The sequence below is a fragment of the Helicoverpa armigera genome, chromosome 25 (assembly GCF_030705265.1).
Source record: "Helicoverpa armigera isolate CAAS_96S chromosome 25, ASM3070526v1, whole genome shotgun sequence".
Taxonomy (NCBI): Eukaryota; Metazoa; Arthropoda; class Insecta; order Lepidoptera; family Noctuidae; genus Helicoverpa; species Helicoverpa armigera.
In genome coordinates, this window is record NC_087144.1 from 5949622 (window position 1) to 5962317 (window position 12696).

Sequence of the window (12696 nt, forward strand, 5' to 3'; positions counted from 1 at the left end):
CAGTCGAGAATCGATATGATTAAATAACTTGACCATTTAAAATTGTCTAAATCGGTTCAGTGGTCACCATTGCAAAAGCTAACAATGGATCAAATGAAACATCACCCTACTTTCACTGTCTTCAGTCTGAAAACCATGACCTGCTTTTTGAAGACTAAGTCACCATCCTCCGAGCCTTTTCCCAACTATGTTGGGGTCGACTTCCAGTCTAACCGGATTCAGCTGAGTGCCAGCGCTTTACAAGGAGCGACTGCCTATCTGACCTCCTCAACCCAGTTACACGGGCAACCCGATACCCCTTGGTTAGACTGGCGTCAGACTTACTGGCTTCTGACTACCCGTACCGACTGCCAAGGATGTTCAATGAGAGCCGGGACCTACAGTTAAACGTGCCATCCGAAACAGTCACTGGTGTCCAAATATACTTAGAAAGTGCATTCAAACTTAGAAAAGTTGCATTGGTAGGTACTTCCCTGACCTGGGATCGAACCCTCGAAACCTTGCGAGGTTGGTCCTTCAAATATTTTTTAGAGGACTGTTGAGTAGCCGAGGATATTGCAGTGTTCGTCTTACTTACCTGTATCTCTGTAACTAGTTCACCCAGAATTGCTACCTAATGCCAACTCATAATGATAATGATGACCGAATCATAACCAGCCGGTTATGATCAAATGAAGGATGGCAATTTAACGGATATGTATGTTTTTTTATCCTGATGCTGTAAGATATTCCCTCGGGACGTGGGTCAAACCATGGGAAACAGCTAGTATTTCATAAATGACCAAAACCTTCGTGTATTTTAAATTAACAGCTGCTTTCAATTCGGGGAAACGGGACAAAAGTCAGCTTACAACAAAAACATAATTAAAAGAATTCGACATTCGTTAAGGATATTTTAATACATGACTTATTGCATTCTTTACCTAAATATTATTATATTAAATTGAAATAGTTTCCGATCGTCAAATTGTTGTTGGTACTTTTCTTACTTTGTAGTGCCTAATTAAAATGTTGACATTTGGTTATTTTGTTCATGATATGTCAACGTTAAGAGCTTTCAGGTATTATTTATTGTGGAATTATTGATTCTGATAATTTTAAGGCATTTTTAACAATTCTTAAGTACCTAGTAGCAAGAGGTAGTAATGGCCACTGTATCTTATTATCAGATCTCTGATCAATTTCAGCCTTAGGGCTCAAGTACACCGACAACATTATCTCAGTTTTGCTAGAAACTGTTTATTTTGAACTTGTGAATGAAAATTCACAGTACCTAAGTAGTTGTTAAAAGAAATCTGTTGTTTAAGTTGTCGGTGAACTTGGGCCTTTAAGGGGCACAAAAACCATTGCCTCGTCAACATTTAGATCTCATCATCATTAATTTAAGAGCCCAGCTCTTGTCGGTGCAGCTCCTTCCATTTACACCTATCTAGCGCCAACTCCTGAACTTGAAAAATGCAGCAATGAATAAAATTTAGATCTAGAGTACGGAAAATCGCTTAGCTTTTTTTAATATTTGAAGAGTCATGAGAGAGTCGAATTAAGTATTTTGTTCCTTTTACTACCGACCGATCCTCGAAGCTGATTGGGCAGTTTTAATTATCTTCAATCAATTAAGATATACATACCTACTGCACCTAATAATTTATTATCGATATCCGAGCTAGGCAGACATTCCAATTTAATGAATCTAGGGCACCTTTGATTGGTTGCTCTCTGGTTTAAAACTAGGTTTAATGTTATTACCGGATACCTACAAAAAAATCTACTTAAGCAGCTTAGTAATTATATAAATGAACTTAAATCTTACTTAGCAGCAACATATTGCCACTTAATACATGTTAGGTACTTACTTGCATATTTGAAAGCGAGTGGGGTTTTCCTAGCTCTTGTTAGGAACCATTTTTACCAGGTTTATGATTTCACTAAATAAATAATGTTTTAGTGGTTTATTTATTTATTTATGAGAGGTAGCTTCATAGCATAGACAGTACGTTACATTGAATCATCATACCAAACCTTAGGTACCTACCATATGAAGTAGGTACACAAATATAACAATTTGTCGAAAGAGTGACGGATAACAGGCATTATTTTGCAATAGTTAGTCCAGAATATTTAACTCTAAACAATATAGGTAAGTAGCAGTGTGCGTTCGCGCAGCGGAATGTTGTTGAATTTAAAGATTTTAATTATGCAGATAATTAGTGTAAGACGTCCTATAATTGTGTATGGTAAATAAAAATTTGTGTATGCAGCCATTGTGGAGAAATTCACTAAAAACAGATTCCGCTGGGCGAACGTTGGCGAACGTTGTCCTGGCGGAACTTTTTTTAATCCATAGACTTTAGAAGAAAAGCGATTTGTCCGAAAATTAGTGTGTATTTGTGTATAATTGATTATGTATGAATGAAATTAGTGCATGCATAAACTTCGGAGAAATTCAAGTTTCCGCTACGCGAACGTTTGGCCATTAGCTAGTTTTCATATAAAGCGCTTACATCGAGAGCTGTAGATTTTTACATACGTTGTTTTGAATTTGTTTATATTTGTTTAAAAAACAGATTTAGAAAAAGTCGTAGGGTTTAAAAGATAAAAATATAAACGTAAAATACACTTATTAGGTCTTAGTTCTTAAAGTATGCAGTTTGGGGTCTAGATTTTCACGTTTACACAAACCTTGTAAGTGTCTCCAACATGTTGCCAAGTATCAATGATATTCCGTTAGTAATTAAAAAGTTATGGGATATTTTACCACGAACAGATCACTGTTTACAAAGCAGTCGAATATCACGACGTTCTAAAGGAATTGCATGGTAAAATGTATGCCAATAATTAGTTTAATCATTCAACTATTCACTTGCAAAATTTCATGTCATTAAATTCAGTAGTAAAATACGTAACGTTTATTAACGTTATTTTTAATCACGTAGTCAAGTAATTTATGTAAGTAATAATAATAAAAATATTTTTGTACACGGATATTTAAATAGAGAAGTACTTGTTAATTGAAGATTTATTTTTATCGTAGATAGTGGTTATCGTAGATATGGATTATTATAAAAAAAATATTTTTCAATCAATAAATACAATTGTTTTATTTTTTCCTAACGCTTGTGTACGCAACTGTGCCATATTAATAAATACTAACCTACCAAGTTAAGAACGTTGCTTAGACAATGGCACGGCCGCTTTTTTGTAGCTATCCTAACTTGGTCGGATTATGTAGGGTTTCGATGCTCCGTCAGTATTATAATTGTCTTTCTTTAATTACTGAATTTAATGACATGAAATTTTGCAAGTGAATAGTTGAATGATTAAACTAATTATTGGCATACATTTTACCATGCAATTCCTTTAGAACGTCGTGATATTCGACTGCTTTGTAAACAGTGATCTGTTCATGGTAAAATATCCTATAACTTTTTAATTACTAACGGAACATCATTGATACTTGGCAACATGTTGGAGACACTTACAAGGTTTGTGCAAACGTGAAAATCTAGACCCCAAACTGCATACTTTAAGAACTAAGACCTAATAAGTGTATTTTACGTTTATATTTTTATCTTTTAAACCCTACGACTTTTTCTAAATCTGTTTTTTAAACAAATATAAACAAATTCAAAACAACGTATGTAAAAATCTACAGCTCTCTATGTAAGCGCTTTATATGAAAACTAGCTAATGGCCAAACGTTCGCGTAGCGGAAACTTGAATTTCTCCGAAGTTTATGCATGCACTAATTTCATTCATACATAATCAATTATACACAAATACACACTAATTTTCGGACAAATCGCTTTTCTTCTAAAGTCTATGGATTAAAAAAAGTTCCGCCAGGACAACGTTCGCCAACGTTCGCCCAGCGGAATCTGTTTTTGGTGAATTTCTCCACAATGGCTGCATACACAAATTTTTATTTACCATACACAATTATAGGACGTCTTACACTAATTATCTGCATAATTAAAATCTTTAAATTCAACAACATTCCGCTGCGCGAACGCACACTAAGTAGCACGCTAGAAATCTTCAACCAAAAGAAAATCATCAAACTGTTCTACACAAAAATCCTTTACAAATAGACAATAACTTATGTCCATAACCAATACCAATAAATATACGAAAACTGCATTATTACGTAAAATACTTGAGACCACCCCCGCTTCTACCTTTTTAACTCAATTTATATGCAAGCGAGCTCCGCTGACGAAATCAAGCGAATAACTTTATAATTGTGCATTAAAATAAAAAAGGGGTTAGCCGGAAACAGGATATTGCCTTCCGTGGCGACCCTACGCTACCGGCGACTGTTTTTTTTTATAAAGTTGGCAACTAGTAGCTTGTCTTGTCGTTATGTTGTAAGATTCCATAGAGAATACACAAGTAGGTCTGTCTTTCGTGAGTTCGGTCACACTTTCATTTTCAGCGTTGGAAATTATCTGGATTGTAGCAAGCTTGTTATAAACTAGCTGTTTTCCTCGGTTTTAGTTGCGTCTCTTGGAAACTAATTAACGTACTTGGATAAAGTATAAACGAGAAGGCTACGACTGGTAAAGGAATGTAAAGGCGAATAGAAATCATTATTGTTTAGGTACTTAGGTACCTACCTACCAAATTAGACTTTGCTGGGCAGTTTGTTCTACCACTTCTTCTTCCCAGCAAAAACACATAGGAAGTGGTGAAGGGCGGGCGTTTAGGGGCTGTCTTTTGTAAATTTATCGTTCAAAAAGTGCTGATTTTCGGCATACTTTGATTAAATGAGTTTTGATTTTGAGACGATTATGTTGTGTAAACCCGAGATTAAAACATTAAAAGAGTAATTATAGGTACATTTTGGTGTCACAAAAATATATTCTGCGTCCAAATAAGTACGAGTACCCAGCTGCTTTCGTAGGAAGTTTACAGTCCCCAATTAGTTACCAACAAAATCATATGAATTTCTTAACTTCTGTGTGTCCGTGTATGTAGTATAACTTGGACAGACAGACATTATTCCTGCAATCCATAGTCGTCAGTCGCCAATCGTTCGTCTTATATTACGACAAGTATCTGATTGACACTATCCAGTCTCGTTGAAATCTGAAGCAACATTGAGAAATTTAATATAACAAGCAAGTACTGAGCTCAGAAACTTAGGTAATCGAATTACCAAACATGTGTGCGTTACGCAATCATAGACAATATGGAAAGTGGCGGGAAATTGCGCAGAGACAATTTCGGCGAGATCTGTGCAAGTGCGCAAGCATCGGCTCGAGTCGGGGACTGGTAGCATAACAACGCTATAGATATTATTTGATACTTCATTTAAGTATAAAAAAGTTGTTAGTTAGATACTTAACTGATTATTGTTTTGGGTTTCGGCATTAAAATATTGATGTGATTCTATTTAGTCAAATCTACTTATACGTACCTATATAAGATTTTGTTTTTAGATCTGAACAAGCTACAGTTTCAGGAACTACGAAGAAAAATGGTTTCAGTGTTAGATAGCTCATTTATCGAAAAAGGATATAGGTAACTTTTATCCAGTTGCGGGAAGTAGTTCCCACAAAACCGCTTGTGGAAGCTACTAAACCCAAAGAAATATGAATTCAAAAAGTTTTACTAAGTATGAGTATAACTGTATAATGACCCTTTTCAAGGACCATAGCATACAAAAAATAACCTTGCATTTACTTATGCATTTGAATTGCATTGTCGGCGAACTAAAGGATAAATAGCGTTAAAAACATTATCATTACAATTGACTGCATTGTTTTTGAAAAATATTTCGCGTATACAAATGACACTATTACACATATATTTCTTAGAAGCCTACGTGATACATTTCGGAGATACATATGTATATTGAAGTTTATATATTTTTTAAATAAGTATATGAAATATGACCACGTGTGACTTTTTTGACCGCGGCGAACTATCAATACAAATTCAAAAGCTTGAAACATGCACATACATTATTAAAATGTGGTTTCGAAATATTTTTTACAAGATATTAAATAGTATATGACAAAGAACAAAACCGATCTTATTATGTATTTTATAGTTTTCCGTTGGTTCTGTTTAGCAAATCTACGTTTTCGTAATGAAGCAGCGACAAAAAAGATACTGGTTATAATATTTTAACTATCTGAGAAAAGTTTACAAAAGTGTGAGTGAAGCATTTCACAGACAAACCGTCATCCAGAGACTCGCTCTAAAAAATTAAAATGTTATGTACGTATGTAACCAGAAGAAATACCAACAACAACTTCAATTTCTAAACTCTGAGTGATATAAGATGAAGTCTGAAAGTAGCGCCAGTAACAGAAAAGATGAGAAAAAGAAGATTGTCATAGTATGGGCATGTAACGAGGAGGGATGATACGCATGCAACAAAGTGTGCTAAGTATGAATGTAGATGGATGGAGAGGAAGAGGAAGACCTAAGAAAAGATGGATGGATAGCCTGAAAGATGACATGAATAGGAAAGGAGCGAGTGTCCGTATGATGAGTGACAGGAGAAAATGGAAGAGGAAGACATATTGGGAACAGGGCAGGAGGAAGAAGAAGATAGGAGAAGTTTGTGAGTTCCAGCTTCCGACAGGAAATTTGTAGATCGGCTGAACCAATTTTGAAAATTTTAGATAATTTCTGGCTAATAGGCTATATTCCTTGCGTAAGGAAAGTAATATTATATCACAAAAAATAATTTCAACACAAAGTTTTCTCTGCTATCCATCCACAATCTCACATTAGACATGAAGTTCAGTGCGCGTGCGTCTGTGGCGTGAAATTGTCACACTCTTACTTTCTCGATGGCACGATATGGCCGTCCTTCCTTTCGCTTTAATTACAACAAATCATTATGGCGGCAAGGTCCCTGAACTGTCATTTGTTAATCACTAGTTACGTAAATCATGGTTGAAGAGTGGTTTTTTTGCTACGAAACTGCTACGGTACTACGAATTCATCGGACAAAAACAAAAGAGTATCTATCTAATTTGTAGTCTGCAAGCTGGGGTGGCCTCTTCTGTATAAGAGAAGGTAGCAGTACCACTGATCAACGAATATACATAATAGTTGTTCCCTGCGGTTTCAACCGCGTTCCGAGGGAATCACTTTCCGCATACGTAGGTATCAAATGTAGCCTCATAGTCATTCTCAGTAGAAAGGAATATCAAGCATTTCAATATTTTTTCAAATATCACCTATAAGTTTCATGAAATTAGGGTATTCAAACAAACAAACTCCTCAGATTTATAATACTTACAGATGAAGAAAGTTGTGTGATTCACGATATCGGGCTATTTTGTGAATCGCAGCCGCGATTTTGACTTCTCATACACATTAAAGGTAACTTGTCCCATTGCGCTATGAGAGTGAAGGAATAGTGAGTGCACTTGTGTCTGCGCATATGCTTGTGCACTGTAACATGTCCTGCGCAGTTGACTGATTTCCTTACATGAGAACAGCCGCCGTAGCCGATAATCGGCTAGGAGGACATCATCATCATCAGGTAACTTGTCTGGAAGCTGAAACACACTATAGATACAGACCAAAAAGCGAAATCTAAACAGACAGATACTTAGACATGCGGCGACGGTAATATAGGTATATATTTTCCCCTTTAATACGATTGGTAATGGATCATTAATAGTCGATAACGTTAGAATTTAAGTTTATAAATTACGATCGTAGGTCCACTCGTTTAACTATAGGACAATCGAGTTAAAGGCGGTAACAAGTTTATTTAACTTATTGACAGCTCGATAAATAACTGTTTCATGATAATTTCTGTATATAATATATTAGTATATAAATGGATAGTTGTCAAACTAGTTTGGAACATAACTACCTTTATGTGATTTAAGCACTTATCTAAATTGTTTCATTTATTTGTTTGGCAATCTGATTGTAGGCGCTAAATCATAAAGCAAGATGTAAATAAATACGTATACTATAGGTACTAAACCTCAATTGCTGCAAATGTGTTGCTGCAGGGTAATTATAGTAAGAACAGAGTCAGTATTTTCAGTACGAAACTCGATGTTTGCATGGGCAAAAGTATAAGCTTTTTTCAGATCAGTCAAAATTACATTAGGGTGATTGGGCATGGCACAGAGGACCAAGAACGTACATGAGTTAGAAACCTGCCTGTCCAGTGAAGCGTAGCGAGGCTGCTATGCAGAGAACGAAGATTATTTATGTACCTATAATTATTTCAGCAAAATAATACATAAACAAAAATTCATACTTAGGAATTCATGGAATGTAGCTTGTTGTGCTTGAAATCAGGGTGTCAAAAGTTTGTTTTCAATTACATTGAAAATAATTTATCGATTTGAAATCGGAATGTGATCTATTGAATTTCAAAAGTAGCCTTTCAAAAATAAGACACGCGAGTAATGAATTGCTTGGATTGTTCACTGGTCTATGTACTTTGATCTAACTAGTTAGAAGCTTTTATAAGATAACTTGCGACCCACTCCGGATTCGCACGAGATAACAGTATTTCCTCACTACTTAATGTATGTTATTGATGGATGTATGTTACTGTGCAGTCAACTGTACATATCATCATCATCATCATCATCTCAGCCATAGGACGTCCACTGCTGAACATAGGCCTCCCCCTTAGATCTCCACAGATACCTGTTGGAAGCGACCTGCATCCAGCGTCTTCCGGCGACCTTCACAAGGTCACCGGTCGCCTGATGTTTGTGTTGTTTTTTAAGAAAATCGTGAATGAAATCTAAATCTTTTGTCGGTCAAATTGCGGCAAAATACCTGATCGTTGTTATGTGCGTACTAACATTATTTTTCATACCAGTTGATAAGCCCGAACAAACTATCGACTGACTAAAAGTTTGCAGTGTGCATTCTGAGACTCCAATTCACGAAATCCTTTTGACAGAGTAAGTAAAGTAGATGAGCACAGTTTTTAAGCATGTGCTTATAATGTTGATGAAGATGATGAAAGAGCTCTTTTTGTACCAGTTGTCAAGGTTGATGTGTATCATACACGCCTAATTTAACTGAATTGCGGCAAACTTTCAAATGATGGAATATTTAATAGGAACCAAGTACTGCAGAACATTGATAATGTCTGTGTTACCTACGTTATTGTAGTATTTAGAACTGGATGTAGGAGGGGAACTTTATTTCCTGTGATCTATTTAATGTCTATTCTCAGACTCAAATCTAAATATCTTTGTACCAGACTGCATTGAAATCGGTTTAGCACCTTTAGCTCGAAAGCACGATCAGACGGATTTACTTCGCATTTATAGATAAAATATATTTGATGATGAAGTATTCTATCGAAATAATCATCAGCCTATCGCAGTCCACTGCTGGACATACGCCTCTCAAAGTGCACGCCACTGAGATCGATTTTCGGCTTCTCGCAACCATCGAAATAATTACTTATGTACAATTAATATACCTAGTTGAATCTGGAATTGACCCCAGGTTTACCAAATGTTATTATTTTTTTCTGCCCCGTAAACACACCTATCAAAACATTAAGCTTTCGTGCAATTTTGGGAACAATATGAACCGTGTTTTGTTTTTCTCTATGTAAGCACGTGCATAACGAAGCTATGTTTATGTTCGCGATGAACTACACAACTATTATGGGTGATTTTCCACTTTCATGATCTCCGAAACATGCGCGCTTTTGTGTACACCTGAAGGAAAATGGTTATGTATAGGAAAAGTAGGTGCCTATCGGAGAAAATAAAGCAATTTCGAGTGAGCAAAGTAAATTCAAACTCAGTTGCATAAGAGCACTTTTTGAACATCAAAATTACAAAACACAGCTCAATAAGCGCCTCCCCTTTTACACTTTTACTTTTTAGTCATATGTATTTCTTGGAATATTAAAAAAGACTAATAAAGTTAGCTTACCAGTAGGTATAAGATTTTGAGATTAATTTCATTCCCCTAGTCGTTAAGTTAGAGAAGTCTTAAACGTAGGTATGTTACATAAGTGCAGAAGAAGAAAAAAAGGACTGGAATCAAACTATTAAAAACTATTTTTGGAATCACGGCAATCAAAGCACGGAAACTCAATAGATAACTAGCTGTTATCTCTCTCTATGTTTAAAAATTAAATCAGCTCCGTAGTTTTGGCTTTGGGGCTCGTCAAACACGTAGAGTTATTTTCGAATTTACGACAAGTAAGGATTGCTGCTAAAATGATAGCAATTTAAATTGGAATATCCAAAAATACTAGTATGTCGTTTGCCTGTACTACAACAAGGCAGTTGACACAATCAAGATGTTATCTGGGGCGTACACCTCGAGTCGACAGGTTTCACACTCGTCGTCACTCGCATGAGCAACTGTCATCGCACTGTATCATGTCATATGCTAGCTTTACCTGCATTCTTTGTAGAAAAACTAGAATATTTGAAGAATATAAATTATTTGACAGGTAGCCTTCCTCGTCCTGGCTGTCATTGAAAATCCTTGGCAGTCGTTACGGGTAGTCAGAAGCCAGTAAGTCTGACACCATTCTTGCCAAGGGGTATTAGGTTGAACAAGTAACTGAGTTGAGGAGGCCAGATAGGTAGGCGCCCATGTTAAGCACTGGTACTCGGCTGCATCCGATTAGACTGGAAGCCGACTCCGACGCAGTTGGGAAAACGTTTGACAGATGATGATGATGGCATTGATAGGGAGAAGATCGTACAGCTAGGATTGATCAACAAGTTGGATAATGCTGTATTGACAATAAGTAAGTAAGTACCTAGTTTTGCGTTTTAGAATCAAGGGTAACAAAGTTTTGAAACATTGCAATTATTTTCTTGCATTTGTGTATGCTTGAAATAAAATCAGGATTACTTTGTAATGTTATTCTGGAGTCTACAATGTACAATCTTTGATATCTAAAACTAAGTATACAGGCTATGCCGACGACTTTTAATGCCGGCATTTCCCTTTTTTTGGACCCAAAGACTTATTAATTCAAGAATCCTAGTTGAAAGATACAGGTCCTGCATGTGTGGGTGAACGTAACGTTTACGCGTAAGTTAACACCTACATATTTTCCTCATCGTGATAAACGTTATAACTACACTTTGTTAATCAAGATTATATCTTTAAACAATTAATGAATAACATACTTATAATTGCTAAGAAAGTTCTGTCTTAGCTTTCATTTTCAATAAGAAGGTGCTTTCCTGCTTAGAAACAAACTTTCTTCGAACCTTCGTTTTATTTTGAACTAAACTTTAACAAAAAATCTACATTTATTAAGTTTTGAAAAATAAATAAATTGCATTTATAAGGTACTTTTTTATAAGATTTTAAGTAGATATAATGAAGAAATATATTCTAAAACTATTCGTTTAATCAATAAAGAACCAGTAAATAAAACATAACACGAGGCAAAACAAAACAAACTAACGAAGTACAGTCCACAACAAAAATCAATGACATACCTATAACAACGTAATAAAAAAACGTTATAAATAAAGATATAAATTAAAATACTCCACATGTAACTCGATGACTATTAAAATGCAGTCGTCTTTAGCGCTCAATAAATAACATAAAAAACAGGCCGCTATGTAAAACTGCTGTAACCGACGATTTCCTCCTACCTACTAAAATTAACCGATCACTACATCTGGGTAGATCCCATTAAGGCCCCGTCTCTTCGGTCCATAAAGATGAAAACATTACACGTCCCCCTCTAACGTACTGCCAAACTCAGTGAGCGAAAGAGACATCACCAAAAGATGTATTCTCGCAACTAATCAGACGTGTCCACTGTCCGGTGCGTGCGCATCCCGCGCCGAAATTATCTTTCAAACTTCCCAATTGGAGTACAACGATTTTTTATTATGAAAATAATTTCACACATTTCCATAGCTTCAATTTTAACCGTTAAACTCATTAAGTTATGGAAATTAACATATTTTAAGCTCATAGTTTTCCGAATTCGTGAAATCGGAGATAAGTACTTTTGAAAATATATCTTATTTCTGTAGTTACAGAGCTTTAAGTTAAATGGTTCGTAACAACTTTACTTACAACTTATTGAAACGGTATCAAATAAGCTAGGTCTATGCGGGATAACTTATAGCAATAGCGTTGTCCTTTTCTAATGTAAGCTCGATTGTTCCGTGAGTAAAAGAGACTGCTGTATTTCTCGGTTGCGACTCAAGGCTCTTTGCGTTCTCAATCGCTGACTTAACAGGTTTTTTTAGGAGTAACCAACAGTTTGTCGGATAATATTAATATGATGAAATACAGGCATGCTGATATAATTAACTGAAAAAGTAATAATTTTCTTTTAAAAAAGCTGAATATGTCGTTTTATGAGTAATTTCTAAAGAAAATGATGCTTATTATTTATTTTAGAAATGTTACAAAGATCTCATGAAGGAAGAGTTATTTTAACGATGAATCCCGTAAAAAAAGTCAAAACCTATGTTTAACAGCAGCGTGGACAAAATATGATATGGGTGAATAAAACTCACTAATAGTAGGTAACCTTCAGGCTGACATTTAAAAAAATACATAGTCACTGTACTTGATGCCTAAATAGTTGTGTAAAGAAATGAACACTTCAACTACCTATGTATGTATTTGATAAACCTTCCCCAATACAGACAACCACGAAAGAAACTTCGTAGTGTGAACCAAAGAAAAGACACAAACGTTGCGAGCCCCTGCGTTCAGCGGCGGGCCGCGCCG